At 37.7% G+C, this 19115-nt stretch overlaps 1 protein-coding gene across 1 annotated transcript in view; it reads right to left on the bottom strand.

Moving 5' to 3' along the window:
* EMILIN1 (elastin microfibril interfacer 1) overlaps positions 1-19115 on the bottom strand; it is a 215941-nt gene that overhangs the window by 184433 nt on the left and 12393 nt on the right. The gene's annotated exons all lie outside the window — the stretch shown is intronic.

Here is a 19115-nt window from a genome sequence, read left to right as displayed (position 1 = left end):
TGAAAAAAATGCTTACAGCAAAATTTAAGATGAAAGATCTTGGAAGGATCAAACATTTCCTAGGTACTGATTTTGAACAAAGTGATGGTTTGGTAAAGATGAATCAAAAGAGATACATATTAAAGATTCTGGAGAAGTTTGGAATGATATATTGTAAACCCAGATCGACACCATGTGAGCAAAAACTAGACCAAAATGATCACAATGATCCAGTAGATGCAAGAAAATATTGAGAGATAGTAGGTAGCTTGCTGTATGTTATGATCTGTACAAGGCCAGATTTAAGCTGGGTGATCAGTAAACTGTCACAATACTTATCAGAGCCAACAGAACTTAAAGCATACTATTGACTATGAGTTGTGCTACAGAAAATGTAGTGAAAACTTGAAACTCGAGGCGTATAGTGATGCCGATTGGGCCTCTGATGTGAATGATAGGAGGAGTATGACTGGATACTGCTTTAGCCTAACCAAGAATGGTCCACTGATTGCATGGAAATCAAAGAAACAGCCCACAATAGCTTTATCTACATGTGAAGCTGAATACATAGCATTGGCTGTGACTACAGGAAAGTCTGTACCTTATGCAGTTACTCAAAGTAATGGATAAAGGGTGTCATTATGAACCAATACAAATCTTTGGAGACAATCAGGGTTCAATTGCTCTTTCAAGGAATCCTGTTTGCTGTCAGAGATATAAACACATTGATATCAAGTACCACTTCATTCGATCAGTGATGGTAACATAGTTCTTGAGTATTGTCCAACTGACAAGATGGTAGCAGATGTTATGACAAAGCCTGCAACAAAATTCAAGTTATAAAAGTTTTTGAGTTATATGTTTGGAATGTAAGTCATGTAATGTATGAATATGTTTAAAAGGGGAAACATGCAAAATGAAACACTTGAAAGCAAGTGGGGGTGTTGAGATATAAACTGAAAGTGCTCTTACAGTGTTGTAGCCTATATACATTATATATACGGTTATCCTACCCTAATAATAACAGAATGGCAACAGGAACAGATCATGAATGACACCTGGAATTTAACACAAACCGATCTTCTCACCAGAGGAATTGGAGATAAGATTAAAGATGAACGCATGAATATGATGGTTACCTTTAACCCAATGAGCAGATTTACTCGACGAACTATAGAGAACAATTGGTTAATTTTTAGCCAAGATCCAACTCTCTCTACAACAAGCCACCTCCAAGAATGGTCTATAGTAGAACCAACAATTTCAGACATACTGGTCAAGACAACCTTTGAGCCTGATATGAGACAAAATCTTTGGTTACCAACACCCAAAAAAGGGTGCTACAGTTGTGGTAATTGCATTACTTGTAACTCCTTTATAACAGGTGCTAAATTTCATAACCCACATAATGGGAAGACTATACATATACAACACAGATTAAACTGCACCACGGAATATGTTGTCTATTTGATCATTTGCCCATGTGGCCTATATTATGTAGGCAAGACGAGCACGTCCTTCCGTGAGCGCCTAGCAAACCACTGCAGTACAATTAGAAAGGCCATAAAAGACAAAAAAAGTTACCAACCTGTGGCACGTCACTTCATGCCACATGGCCACATGGTAGCCATGATAAGAATAATCCTTATTGACTGGATACCCCCATTAAAAATAGGGGGTGACAGAAACCTTGAACTACTCAAGAGGGAAGCAAGGTGGATTAACTGATTGGAAACACTGATACCCAAGGGACTCAATACCAGCATTGACTATGCCCTGTTCTACTAAGTGGATATTAGCGCTGATAACCTACTGTAACCAACCCAGTATAATCACACCATTGGGGTGGCAATAACAGATTCATATTGGGGTTTCTGTAATACATTTACCATCAGTCTGTTTTCCCTTAGTATATTATTTCCATGTTAGATGTTTTGCATATTTCTCTCTATATGTGTTTATATATTTGCTTATCTATTTCCCTCCAGACAGCTTGCAACTATGTTTTTTCCATCTATGTTTTTACATCAATGCTGCATCTTGAGATACCCCATTTGTCACGCACAGAAAAAATATAATGTCAACTTGCACATGTTGTGACTCTCACACATCCACACACAGCACCTACAGAACACATTGAATAGACTCCTACCCTACCTGTCCTTCTATCATACTTGTACACATTCCTACATTTCATCACAAAATATCCTTGTGCTCTTGTGCACTTTAGCCCTTACACACTGAGCTACATTCTTTCTCTTAACTGAAATACAGTAGCCTGAACCCGCTAGTGACATATTCTCTTTACAAACAAATCTATCTATATGCACTTTAGCCCTTACACACTGAGCTACATTCTTTCTCTTAACTGAAATACAGTAGCCTGAATCCGCTAGTGACATATTCTCTTTACAAACAAATCTATCTATATGCACTTTAGCCCTTACACACTGAGCTACATACAGTAGCCTGAACCCGCTAGTGACATATTCTTTTTACAAACAAATCTATATATATGCACTTTAGCCCTTACACACTGAGCTACATACAGTAGCCTGAACCCGCTAGTGACATATTCTCTTTACAAACAAATCTATCTATATGCACTTTAGCCCTTACATACTGAGCTACATACAGTAGCCTGAATCCGCTAGTGACATATTCTCTTTACAAACAAATCTATCTATATGCACTTTAGCCCTTACACACTGAGCTACATTCTTTCTCTTAACTGAAATACAGTAGCCTGAATCCGCTAGTGACATATTCTCTTTACAAACAAATCTATCTATATGCACTTTAGCCCTTACACACTGAGCTACATTCTTTCTCTTAACTGAAATACAGTAGCCTGAATCCGCTAGTGACATATTCTCTTTACAAACAAATCTATCTATATGCACTTTAGCCCTTACACACTGAGCTACATACAGTAGCCTGAACCCGCTAGTGACATAGTCTCTTTACAAACAAATCTATCTATATGCACTTTAGCCCTTACACCCTGAGCTACATACAGTAGCCTGAACCCGCTAGTGACATAGTCACTTTACAAACAAATCTATCTATATGCACTTTAGCCCTTACACACTGAGCTACATACAGTAGCCTGAACCCGCTAGTGACATATTCTCTTTACAAACAAATCTATCTATATGCACTTTAGCCCTTACACACTGAGCTACATACAGTAGCCTGAATCCGCTAGTGACATATTCTCTTTACAAACAAATCTATCTATATGCACTTTAGCCCTTACACACTGAGCTACATTCTTTCTCTTAACTGAAATACAGTAGCCTGAACCCGCTAGTGACATATTCTCTTTACAAACAAATCTATCTATATGCACTTTAGCCCTTACACCCTGAGCTACATACAGTAGCCTGAACCCGCTAGTGACATATTCTCTTTACAAACAAATCTATCTATATGCACTTTAGCCCTTACATACTGAGCTACATACAGTAGCCTGAACCCGCTAGTGACATATTCTCTTTACAAACAAATCTATCTATATGCACTTTAGCCCTTACACACTGAGCTACATACAGTAGCCTGAACCCGCTAGTGACATATTCTCTTTACAAACAAATCTATCTATATGCACTTTAGCCCTTACACCCTGAGCTACATATAGTAGCCTGAATCCGCTAGTGACATATTCTCTTTACAAACAAATCTATCTATATGCACTTTAGCCCTTACACACTGAGCTACATACAGTAGCCTGAACCCGCTAGTGACATATTCTCTTTACAAACAAATCTATCTATATGCACTTTAGCCCTTACACCCTGAGCTACATACAGTAGCCTGAACCCGCTAGTGACATATTCTCTTTACAAACAAATCTATCTATATGCACTTTAAATTTGTCTACATTACAGCCTGCCAGCCCTAAGGGTTTATATCAGCATACATTATAACATTCGTAATATTTAATGTAAGCACGTAAATAGTTAGGCATGGTTGCCATGACTACTCCCCTCTAACTGTGTTCTAGATGCACGGCTGATGACGTCATGCACGTCGTCGCCACGTTACTCACAGAGTATTTAAGAGCGTCTCAGACCAATCTGTTCACCGCTGAACATAGCATACACTCTCATATTGAGGTAGGTGTAACATTTATGCTTGAAAATCATTTTGATACTAACACGGTGTTCCTGCGATATATTGACTAGGTGACTCTGTTAGTGCCCCAGATATAGGGGGGTAGTTATCAAGCCGTCTACTTTTCTGGCTTCGCCGGCCCAATACGCCCGCCTAAGCTCGCCTCACATCGCCGCTGCGGACCTGAAAAAATACGCTTAAGTTATCAAATAAAGCTGTCAAAAAGCCGCGGGGCGATGAGCAGCGGACTGTGACAGTTATCACTCATCCGATCTCGCTGCCCTTCGGCTTTTTCCCAGCTTTATTGCTAGCCTGTCACTAAGCACTCACACTAAACTACACTGTTCTACCCCCCTATACCGGCGCCCCCGGAGCCTCCCGCAACTCAATAAAGTTACTAACCCCTAAACCGCCGCTCCTAGACCCTGCCGCAACTCTTATAAATGTATTAACCCCTAAACCGCCGCTCCTAGACCCTGCCGCAACTCTTATAAATGTATTAACCCCTAAACCGCCGCTCCTAGACCCTGCAGCAACTCTTATAAATGTATTAACCCCTAAACCGCCGCTCCCGGACACCGCTGCCACCTACAGTATACCTAGTAACCCCTATCCTGCCCCCCCTACACCGTCGCCCTCTATTATAAAATTATTAACCCCTATCCTGCTGATCCCGCACCTCTCCGCAACTAAATAAATAGTTTAACCCCTAAACCGCCGCTCCCTGAACCCGCCGCAACCTATATTAAAACTATTAACCCCTATCCTGCCCCCCCTACACCGTCGCCACCTATAATAAATTTAATAACCCCTAATCTGCCCCCCTACACCGTCGCCACCTATAATAAATTTATTAACCCCTAATCTGCCCCCCACTACACCGCCGCCACTGTAATAAAATTATTAACCCCTAAACCTAAGTCTAACCCTAACCCTAACGCCCCACTAACTTAAATATTAATTAAATAAATCTAAATAAATTAACTCTTATTAACTAAATGAATCCTATTTAAAACTAAATACTTACCTTTAAAATAAACCCTAATATAGCTACAATATAAATAATAATTATATTCTAGCTATCTTAGGATTTATTTTTATTTTACAGGTACCTTTCAATTTATTTTAACCAGGAACAATAGCTATTAAATAGTTATTAACTATTTAGTAGCTTACCTAGCTAAAATAAAGAGAAATGTACCTGTTAAATAAATCCTAACCTAAGTTACAATTACACCTAACACTACACTATACTTTAATAAATTATTCCTATTTAAAAATAAGTACTTACCTGTAAAATAAACCCTAAGATAGCTACAATATAATTAATAATTATATTATAGCTATCTTAGGATTATATTTATTTTACAGGTAACTTTGTATTTATTTTAGCTAGTTAGAATAGTTATTAAATAGTTATTAACTATTTAATAACTACCTAGCTAAAATAAATACAAAATTACCTGTAAAATAAATCCTAACTTAAGTTACAATTAAACCTAATACTACACTATCATTAAATTAATTAAATAAACTACCTACAAATAACTACAATTAAATACAATTACATAAACTAACTAAAGTACAAAAAATAAAAAAAGCTAAGTTACAAAAAATAAAAAATAAGTTACAAACATGTTAAAAATATTACAATTTTAAGCTACTTACACCTAATCTAAGCCCCCTAATAAAATAACAAACCCCCCCAAAATAAAAAAAAATGCCCTACCCTATTCTAAATTAAATAAATTTCAAAGCTCTTTTACGTTACCAGCCCTTAAAAGGGCCATTTGTGGGGGCATGCCCCAAAGAAAACAGCTCTTTTGCCTGTAAAAGAAAAATACAACCCCCCCCCAACATTAAAACCCACCACCCACATACCCCTAATCTAACCCAAACCCCCCTTACAAAAACCTAACACTAATCCCCTGAAGATCATCCTACCTTTAGTTGTCTTCACTCAGCCGAGCCACCGATGGAACTGAAGAGGACATCCGGAGCGGAAGAAGTTAATCCTCCAAGCGGCGCTGAAGAAATCTTCCATCCGATGAAGTCATCATCCAGGCGGCGCTGAAGAAAAGTCTTCGATCCGGCCGATGTCATCTTCAAAGAGGCGCTGAAGAGGTCTTCTATCCGGGCGAAGTCATCTTCCAAGCCGGGTCTTGAATCTTCCTTCCGCCAACGCGGAACCACCTTCTTCACCGACGGACTACGACGAATGACGGCTCCTTTAAGGGACGTCATCCAAGATGGCGTCCCCTCAATTCCGATTGGCTGATAGGATTCTATCAGCCAATCGGAATTAAGGTAGGAAAAATCTGATTGGCTGATGGAATCAGCCAATCAGATTCAAGTTCAATCCGATTGGCTGATCCAATCAGCCAATCAGATTGAGCTCGCATTCTATTGGCTGATCGGAACAGCCAATAGAATGCGAGCTCAATCTGATTGGCTGATTCCATCAGCCAATCAGATTTTTCCTACCTTAATTCCGATTGGCTGATAGAATCCTATCAGCCAATCGGAATTGAGGGGACGCCATCTTGGATGACATCCCTTAAAGGAGCCGTCATTCGTCGTAGTCCGTCGGTGAAGAAGGTGGTTCCGCGTCGGCGGAAGGAAGATTCAAGACCTGGCTTGGAAGATGACTTCGCCCGGATAGAAGACCTCTTCAGCGCCTCTTTGAAGATGACATCGGCCGGATCGAAAACTTTTCTTCAGCGCCGCCTGGATGATGACTTCATAGGATGGAAAATTTCTTCAGCGCCGCTTGGAGGATTAACTTCTTCCGCTCCGGATGTCCTCTTCAGTTCCATCGGTGGCTCGGCTGAGTGAAGACAACTAAAGGTAGGATGATCTTCAGGGGATTAGTTTTAGGTTTTTGTAAGGGGGGTTTGGGTTAGATTAGGGGTATGTGGGTGGTGGGTTTTAATGTTGGGGGGGGGTTGTATTTTTCTTTTACAGGCAAAAGAGCTGTTTTCTTTGGGGCATGCCCCCACAAATGGCCCTTTTAAGGGCTGGTAAGGTAAAAGAGCTTTGAACTTTATTTAATTTAGAATAGGGTAGGGCATTTTTTTATTTTGGGGGGGTTTGTTATTTTATTAGGGGGCTTAGATTAGGTGTAAGTAGCTTAAAATTGTTGTAATATTTTTAACATGTTTGTAACTTATTTTTATTTTTTTGTAACTTAGCTTTTTTTATTTTTTGTACTTTAGTTAGTTTATGTAATTGTATTTAATTGTAGTTATTTGTAGGTAATTTATTTAATTAATTTAATGATAGTGTAGTATTAGGTTTAATTGTAACTTAAGTTAGGATTTATTTTACAGGTAATTGTGTATTTCTTTTAGCTAGGTAGTTATTAAATAGTTAATAACTATTTAATAACTATTCTAACTAGCTAAAATAAATACAAAGTTACCTGTAAAATAAATATAAATCCTAAGATAGCTATAATATAATTATTAATTATATTGTAGCTATCTTAGGGTTTATTTTACAGGTAAGTATTTCGTTTTAAATAGGAATAATTTATTAAAGTATAGTGTAGTGTTAGGTGTAATTGTAACTTAGGTTAGGATTTATTTCACAGGTACATTTCTCTTTATTTTAGCTAGGTAAGCTATTAAATAGTTAATAACTATTTAATAGTTATTGTACATGGTTAAAATAAATTGAAAGGTACCTGTAAAATAAATATAAATCCTAAGATAGCTAGAATATAATTATTATTTATATTGTAGCTATATTAGGGTTTATTTTAAAGGTAAGTATTTAGTTTTAAATAGGATTCATTTAGTTAATAAGAGTTAATTTATTTAGATTTATTTAATTAATATTTAAGTTAGGGGGCGTTAGGGTTAGGGTTAGACTTAGGTTTAGGGGTTAATAATTTTATTACAGTGACGGCGGCGTAGTGGGGGGGCAGGATAGGGGTTAATAAATTTATTATAGGTGGCGACGGTGTAGGGGGGGCAGATTAGGGGTTAATAAATTTATTATAGGTGGCGACGGTGTAGGGGGGGCAGGATAGGGGTTAATACATTTAATATAGGTTGCGGCGGGTTCAGGGAGCGGCGGTTTAGGGGTTAATACATTTATTATAGTTGCGGTGGGCTCCGGGAGCGGCGGTTTAGGGGTTAATATGTATAGAGTAGCTTGCGGTGGGCTCTGGGAGCGGCGGTTTAGGGGGTAATAACTTTATTTAGTTGCGGCGGTGTAGGGGGGACAGATTAGTGGTGTTTAGACTCGGGGTACATGTTAGGGTGTTAGGTGTAGACAGCTCCCATAGAAATCAATGGGATGTCTGTCAGCAGCGAACTTGTACTTTCGCTATGGTCAGACTCCCATTGATTCCTATGGGATCCGCCGCCTCCAGGGGTGGCGGATTGAAAACCAGGTACGCTGGGCCGTAAAAGTGCCGAGCGTACCTGCTAGTTTTTCGATAACTAGCAAAAGTAGTGAGAATGTGCCGCACTTGTGTGCGGAACATCTGGAGTGACGTAAGAATCGATCTGTGTCGGACTGAGTCCGGCGGATCGATGCTTACGTCACAAAATTCTACTTTTGCCGGTCTCAAGCCTTTGATAACTAAGGCGTATCAGCCTCGCCACAAATACGCTGTGGAATTCCAGCATATTTGAGGTTGACGGCTTGATAACTAGGCCCCATTGTATGCACTTCTGTGTAACTTGGTACCTGACTTTCTTGCTATATTTCTAGACACATAAATCAAACGAATGTTGTAAGTACACACACACTTGTAATTGTTAAGGATACCCACATTACCTGTGATACATAAGTATGCTCTTTAAACCAACACTGTGCGTCTTGCAGTATGTTCACCTTTGCATATTTTTTTAAAGTATATCGTTAAAGTGTTTTTAAAGTATATCGTTAAAGTGTTTTTAAAGTATATCGTTAAAGTGTTTTTAAAGTATATCGTTAAAGTGTTTTTAAAGTATATCGTTAAAGTGTTTTTAAAGTATATCGTTAAAGTGTTTTTAAAGTATATCGTTAAAGTGTTTTTAAAGTATATCGTTAAAGTGTTTTTAAAGTATATTGTTAAAGTGTTTTTAAAGTATATTGTTAAAATAGGTGTTGACACTGATGTATATGCTGATACTGATGCATATGCTGATACTGATGAATATGCTGATACTGATGTATATGCTGATACTGATGCATATGCTGATACTGATGAATATGCTGATACTGATGTATATGCTGATACTGATGTATATGCTGATACTGATGTATATGCTGATACTGATGCATATGCTGATACTGATGTATATGCTGATACTGATGTATATGCTGATACTGATGAATATGCTGATACTGATGTATATGCTGATACTGATGCATATGCTGATACTGATGAATATGCTGATACTGATGCATATGCTGATACTGATGCATATGCTGATACTGATGTATATGCTGATACTGATGCATATGCTGATACTGATGAATATGCTGATACTGATGCATATGCTGATACTGATGTATATGCTGATACTGATGCATATGCTGATACTGATGTATATGCTAATACTGATGTATATGCTGATACTGATGCATATGCTGATACTGATGTATATGCTGATACTGATGCATATGCTGATACTGATGTATATGCTGATACTGATGCATATGCTGATACTGATGCATATGCTGATACTGATGTATATGCTGATACTGATGCATATGCTGACACTGATGTATATGCTGATACTGATGTATACGCTGATACTGATGCATATGCTGACACTGATGTATATGCTGATACTGATGCATATGCTGATACTGATGCATATGCTGACACTGATGTATATGCTGATACTGATGTATATGCTGATACTGATGCATATGCTGATACTGATGTATATGCTGATACTGATGTATATGCTGATACTGACGTATATGCTGATACGGATGCATATGCTGATACGGATGCATATGCTGATACTGATGCATATGCTGATATTGATGTATATGCTGATACTGATGCATATGCTGATACTGATGTATATGCTGATACTGATGCATATGCTGATACTGATTTATTTGCTGACACTGATGCATATGCTGATACTGATGTATATGCTGATACTGATGCATATGCTGATACTGATGTATATGCTGACACTGATGCATATGCTGATACTGATGCATATGCTGATACTGGTGTATATGCTGATACTGATGTATATGCTGACACTGATGCATATGCTGATACTGATGCATATGCTGATACTGATGAATATGCTGATACTGATGCATATGCTGATACTGATGTATATGCTGATACTGATGCATATGCTGATACTGATGTATATGCTGATACTGATGCATATGCTGATACTGATGCATATGCTGATACTGATGTATATGCTGATACTGATGCATATGCTGATACTGATGTATATGCTGATACTGATGCATATGCTGACACTGATGTATATGCTGAAACTGATGTTTATGCTCATACTGATGTATATGCTCATACTGATGCATATGCTGACACTGATGTATATGCTGATACTGATGCATATGCTGATACTGATGCATATGCTGACACTGATGTATATGCTGATACTGATGCATATGCTGATACTGATGTATATGCTGATACTGATGCATATGCTGATACTGATGCATATGCTGACACTGATGTATATGCTGATACTGATGCATATGCTGACACTGATGTATATGCTGATACTGATGTATATGCTGATACTGATGCATATGCTGATACTGATGTATATGCTGATACTGATGCATATGCTGATAGTGATGCATATGCTGATACTGATGTATATGCTGATACTGACGTATATGCTGATACGGATGCATATGTTGATACGGATGCATATGCTGATACTGATGCATATGCTGATACTGATGTATATGCTGATACTGATGCATATGCTGATACTGATGTATATGCTGATACTGATGCATATGCTGATACTGATTTATTTGCTGACACTGATGCATATGCTGATACTGATGTATATGCTGATACTGATGCATATGCTGATACTGATGTATATGCTGATACTGATGCATATGCTGATACTGATGTATATGCTGATACTGATGCATATGCTGATACTGATGCATATGCTGATACTGATTTATATGCTGATACTGATGCATATGCTGATACTGATGTATATGCTGACACTGATGCATATGCTGATACTGATGCATATGCTGATACTGATGTATATGCTGATACTGATGCATATGCTGATACTGATGCATATGCTGATACTGATGCATATGCTGATACTGATGCATATGCTGATACTGATTTATATGCTGATACTGATGCATATGCTGATACTGATGTATATGCTGACACTGATGCATATGCTGATACTGATGCATATGCTGATACTGATGTATATGCTGATACTGATGCATATGCTGACACTGATGCATATGCTGATACTGATGCATATGCTGATACTGATGCATATGCTGATACTGATGCATATGCTGACACTGATGTATATGCTGATACTGATGCATATGCTGATACTGATGCATATGCTGAAACTGATGTATATGCTGATACTGATGCATATGCTGATACTGATGCATATGCTGACACTGATGTATATGCTGATACTGATGCATATGTTGATACTGATGTATATGCTGATACTGATGCATATGCTGACACTGATGCATATGCTGATACTGATGCATATGCTGATACTGATGTATATGCTGACACTGATGTATATGCTGATACTGATGCATATGCTGATACTGATGCATATGCTGATACTGATGTATATGCTGATACTGATGTATACGCTGACACTGATGCATATGCTGATACTGATGCATATGCTGATACTGATGTATATGCTGATACTGATGCATATGCTGATACTGATGTATATGCTGATACTGATGCATATGCTGATACTGATGTATATGCTGATACTGATGTATATGCTGATACTGATGCATATGCTGATAGTGATGCATATGCTGATACTTATGTATATGCTGATACTGACGTATATGCTGATACGGATGCATATGTTGATACGGATGCATATGCTGATACTGATGCATATGCTGATACTGATGTATATGCTGATACTGATGCATATGCTGATACCAGATGTATATGCTGATACTGATGCATATGCTGATACTGATTTATATGCTGACACTGATGCATATGCTGATACTGATGCATATGCTGATACTGATGTATATGCTGACACTGATGCATATGCTGATACTGATGCATATGCTGATACTGATGTATATGCTGATACTGATGTATATGCTGATACTGATGCATATGCTGATACTGATGTATATGCTGATACTGATGCATATGCTGATACTGATGTATATGCTGATACTGATGCATATGCTGATAGTGATGCATATGCTGATACTTATGTATATGCTGATACTGACGTATATGCTGATACGGATGCATATGTTGATACGGATGCATATGCTGATACTGATGCATATGCTGATACTGATGTATATGCTGATACTGATGCATATGCTGATACCAGATGTATATGCTGATACTGATGCATATGCTGATACTGATTTATATGCTGACACTGATGCATATGCTGATACTGATGCATATGCTGATACTGATGTATATGCTGACACTGATGCATATGCTGATACTGATGCATATGCTGATACTGATGTATATGCTGATACTGATGCATATGCTGATACTGATGCATATGCTGATACTGATGCATATGCTGATACTGATGTATATGCTGACACTGATGTATATGCTGATACTGATGCATATGCTGATACTGATGCATATGCTGACACTGATGTATATGCTGATACTGATGCATATGCTGATACTGATGCATATGCTGACACTGATGTATATGCTGATACTGATGCATATGTTGATACTGATGTATATGCTGATACTGATGTATATGCTGATACTGATGCATATGCTGATACTGATGCATATGCTGATACTGATGTATACGCTGACACTGATGCATATGCTGATACTGATGCATATGCTGATACTGATGTATATGCTGATACTGATGCATATGCTGATACTGATGTATATGCTGATACTGATGCATATGCTGATACTGATGTATATGCTGATACTGATGCATATGCTGACACTGATGTATATGCTGATACTGATGCATATGCTGACACTGATGTATATGCTGATACTGATGCATATGCTGATACTGATGTATATGCTGATACTGATGCATATGCTGATACTGATGTATATGCTGATACTGATTTATATGCTGATACTGATGTATATGCTGATACTGATGCATATGCTGACACTGATGTATATGCTGATACTGATGTATATGCTGATACTGATGCATATGCTGATACTGATGCATATGCTGATACTGATGTATATGCTGATACTGATGCATATGCTGATACTGATGCATATGCTGATACTGATGTATATGCTGATACTGATGCATATGCTGACACTGATGTATATGCTGATACTGATGCATATGCTGATACTGATGTATATGCTGATACTGATGCATATGCTGATACTGATGTATATGCTGATACTGATTTATATGCTGACACTGATGCATATGCTGATACTGATGTATATGCTGATACTGATTTATATGCTGACACTGATGCATATGCTGATACTGATGCATATGCTGATACTGATGCATATGCTGATACTGATGCATATGCTGATACTGATGTATATGCTGATACTGATGCATATGCTGACACTGATGTATATGCTGATACTGATGTATATGCTGATACTGATGCATATGCTGATACTGATGCATATGCTGATAATGATGTATATGCTGATACTGATGCATATGTTGACACTGATGCATATGCTGATACTGATGTATATGCTGATACTGATGCATATGCTGATACTGATGTATATGCTGATACTGATGCATATGCTGACACTGATGCATATGCTGATACTGATGCATATGCTGATACTGATGCATATGCTGATACTGATGTATATGCTGATACTGATGCATATGCTGACACTGATGCATATGCTGATACTGATGCATATGCTGATACTGATGCATATGCTGATACTGATGTATATGCTGATACTGATGCATATGCTGACACTGATGTATATGCTGATACTGATGCATATGCTGATACTGATGTATATGCTGATACTGATGTATATGCTGATACTGATGCATATGCTGATACTGATGTATATGCTGATACTGATTTATATGCTGACACTGATGCATATGCTGATACTGATGCATATGCTGATACTGATGTATATGCTGATACTGATTTATATGCTGACACTGATGCATATGCTGATACTGATGTATATGCTGATACTGATGTATATGCTGACACTGATGCATATGCTGATACTGATGCATATGCTGATACTGATGTATATGCTGATACTGATGCATATGCTGATACTGATGTATATGCTGATACTGATGCATATGCTGACACTGATGTATATGCTGACACTGATGTATATGCTGATACTGATGCATATGCTGATACTGATGCATATGCTGATAATGATGTATATGCTGATAATGATGTATATGCTGATACTGATGTATATGCTGACACTGATGCATATGCTGATACTGATGCATATGCTGATACTGATGTATATGCTGATACTGATGCATATGCTGATACTGATGTATATGCTGATACTGATGCATATGCTGACACTGATGTATATGCTGACACTGATGTATATGCTGATACTGATGCATATGCTGATACTGATGCATATGCTGATAATGATGTATATGCTGATAATGATGTATATGCTGATACTGATGTATATGCTGATACTGATGTATATGCTGATACTGATGCATATGCTGATACTGATGCATATGCTGATACTGATGCATATGCTGATACTGATGTATATGCTGATACTGATGCATATGCTGACACTGATGTATATGCTGATACTGATGCATATGCTGATACTGATGTATATGCTGATACTGATGTATATGCTGATACTGATGCATATGCTGATACTGATGTATATGCTGATACTGATTTATATGCTGACACTGATGCATATGCTGACACTGATGTATATGCTGATACTGATTTATATGCTGACACTGATGCATATGCTGATACTGATGCATATGCTGACACTGATGCATATGCTGATAATGATGTATATGCTGATACTGATGCATATGCTGATACTGATGTATATGCTGATACTGATGCATATGCTGATACTGATGCATATGCTGATACTGATGCATATGCTGATACTGATGTATACGCTGACACTGATGCATATGCTGATACTGATGCATATGCTGATACTGATGTATATGCTGATACTGATGCATATGCTGATACTGATGTATATGCTGATACTGATGCATATGCTGATACTGATGTATATGCTGATACTGATGCATATGCTGACACTGATGTATATGCTGATACTGATGCATATGCTGACACTGATGTATATGCTGATACTGATGCATATGCTGATACTGATGTATATGCTGATACTGATGCATATGCTGATACTGATGTATATGCTGATACTGATTTATATGCTGATACTGATGTATATGCTGATACTGATGCATATGCTGACACTGATGTATATGCTGATACTGATGTATATGCTGATACTGATGCATATGCTGATACTGATGCATATGCTGATACTGATGTATATGCTGATACTGATGCATATGCTGACACTGATGCATATGCTGATACTGATGCATATGCTGACACTGATGTATATGCTGATACTGATGCATATGCTGATACTGATGTATATGCTGATACTGATGTATATGCTGATACTGATGCATATGCTGATACTGATGTATATGCTGATACTGATTTATATGCTGACACTGATGCATATGCTGATACTGATGTATATGCTGATACTGATTTATATGCTGACACTGATGCATATGCTGATACTGATGCATATGCTAATACTGATGTATATGCTGATACTGATGCATATGCTGATACTGATGTATATGCTGATACTGATGCATATGCTGACACTGATGTATATGCTGATACTGATGTATATGCTGATACTGATGCATATGCTGATACTGATGCATATGCTGATAATGATGTATATGCTGATACTGATGCATATGTTGACACTGATGTATATGCTGATACTGATGCATACGTATAAGCAAATTTAAGGATATATATATACTTATTAAGCAGCCACTGTGAAGAATGTTGCAGGAACAGAGTTAAGGGAATTCAGTACAATCTTGTACCACAATCACTTTGAATGTATTGCCAGAGATTCCTGACTATTGTAAAAAAACACATTGACATTTAAATTCAGACACTCAAGTTAGGCGACAGTTTTATTGATAGTGTCTGCTAGTCTGTAACCATGTACAGAAAATAAGATAATATAAAGATCAGAATTTAAGTGATACCTTTTGTGCAGCATTGTGAGTGACAGTTGTCCTATTGAAAGTGTCTGCTAGTCTATATATTTATACACACACATATATGTTTATACACACATATATTTATACACACATACATATATTATACACACACATACATATATTTATACACACATATATTTATACACACATACATATATTATACACACACATATATTATACACACACACACACACATATATTTATACACACATATATTTATACACACATACATATATTATACACACACATATATTATACACACACACACACATATATTTATACACACATACATATATTATACACACACATATATTATACACACACACATATATTTATACACACATATATTTATACACACACATATATTATACACACACACACACATATATTTATACACACATATATTTATACACACATACATATATTATACACACACATATATTTATACACACATATATTTATACACACATACATATATTATACACAAACACATATATTATACACACACACACACACATATATTTATACACACATACATATATTATACACACACACACACATATATTTATACACACATATATATATATAATTGTGATGTAGGGTTGTGATGGTTTAGGGGTTGATAGTGTAGTGGGTACTTTGTCATGTGGGGGTGTAACGGTTTAGGGGTTAATAGTGTAGCAGGTACGTTGTCATGTGGGAGTGTGACAGTTTAGGGGTTAACAGTGTACAGGGTACTTTGAAATGTGGGGGTGTGGTGATTTAGGGGTTAATACTGTAGCAGATACTTTGCAATGTGGAGGTGTGATGGTTTAGGGGTTAATAGTGTATGTGGTGCTTTGCAATGTGGTGGTATGATGGTTTAGGGGTTAATAGTGTAGCGGGTACTTTGTCATGTGGGGGTGTAACTGTTTAGGGGTTAATAGTGTAGCAGGTATGTTGTCATGTGGGGGGTGACAGTTTAGGGGTTAACAGTGTACAGGGTACTTTGAAGTGGGGGTTGTGATGGTTTAGGGGTTGATAGTGTAGCGGGTACTTTGCAGTGTAACGGTTTAGGGGTTGATAGTGTAGCAGGTACTTTGTGATGTAGGGTTGTGATGGTTTAGGGGTTAATAGTGTAGCGGATACTTTGCAATGTAACGGTTTGGGGGTTGATAGTGTAGTGGGGTATTTTGCGATGTGGGGGTGTGGTGGTTTAGGGGTTAATAGTGTAGTTTAGTGCAACTTTTTCCAACCAAACTCTTTACATGAACTTTCAAACTTAAGTGTTAAATGTGATTGCTTTTGAGCAATCGCATTTACTTTAAAGTTGAAATACGAGCGATCACAGAAATTAGAGGAAGGGTAAATTATTGCAAGTTTGCGCAAATGAATTTGGAGTAATTTTAAATAGGGAGCCACATGTAATATGGATTTGAGCGGAAAAAGCACCATGATCTCACTATCACGTTTACGCTTTTCACTCCGATCGCGTGCCACTAGTAATCTGGCCCTTACAACTGCTACCCTTGCACCTTATTTACAAATATAATTTAGAATTTGTCATATGACCCAACCTTTCCCATTAATCTATTTCATTAACCCTCTCTTCACCTCAAAATTACTTAAAAGGATTGTATACAAAGACATCACAAAACAGTTATTGTTTATCAAGCAGAAAGAGACAAATATTTATGTGGGAAATGAGAATAAAATATTTGTGTTTGTTGAAGAAAGCTATGAAGACAACAGATCATTGGATCAGGGGTGCACAGGGGGTGCACTGCTTACAGGGCTGTGTACTTTTTAACAATAGCATATTTTCACATTTTCACAGTGAACATTTTATAAGTGAGGCACTCATTTTTAAGAATTATACAAGAATTACACTCAATACTCTCCACACTGCTGGTTACTAACTAACAAACTGCCTACTGACATCTGCTAAGGAATGCTGAGTTAACTTATTGTCTCTTCTGCTTTCAGGTACGTGAATTAAGGCCCTGCATTGAAATCCTGCTATTCCCTGCTTTTCTGTCATTTTACTCCAAGTCTCTCTTTTTGGTATGTGAATTAAGGCCCTGCATTGAAATCCTGCTATTCCCTGCTTTTCTGTCATTTTACACCAAGGGGGGTAGTTATCAACGCGTCTACTTTACCTGCCTTCGCCGGTTCAATACGCCCCCCTAAGCTCGCCTACCATCGCCGCTGCGGACCTGCAAAATTTCGCCTAAGTTATCAATTAAGCTGTCAAAAAGACGCGCACCAAGTATGGGGCGATGAGCAGCGGACTGTGAGAGTTATCACTCATCCGATCTCGCTGCTCTTCGGCTTTTTGACAGCTTTATTGATACCCCTGTCACTAAGCACCCACACTAACTACACTGTTCTACCCCCTATACCGGCGCCCCCGGAGCCCCCCGCAACTCAATAAAGTTATTAACCCCTAAACCGCCGCTCCTAGACCCCGCCGCAACTCTTATAAATGTATTAACCCCTAAACCGCCGCTCCCG

Source organism: Bombina bombina, chromosome 4, assembly GCF_027579735.1.
Source record: "Bombina bombina isolate aBomBom1 chromosome 4, aBomBom1.pri, whole genome shotgun sequence".
NCBI classification, from domain to species: Eukaryota; Metazoa; Chordata; class Amphibia; order Anura; family Bombinatoridae; genus Bombina; species Bombina bombina.
This window is presented reverse-complemented; position numbering and strand designations above follow the sequence as displayed.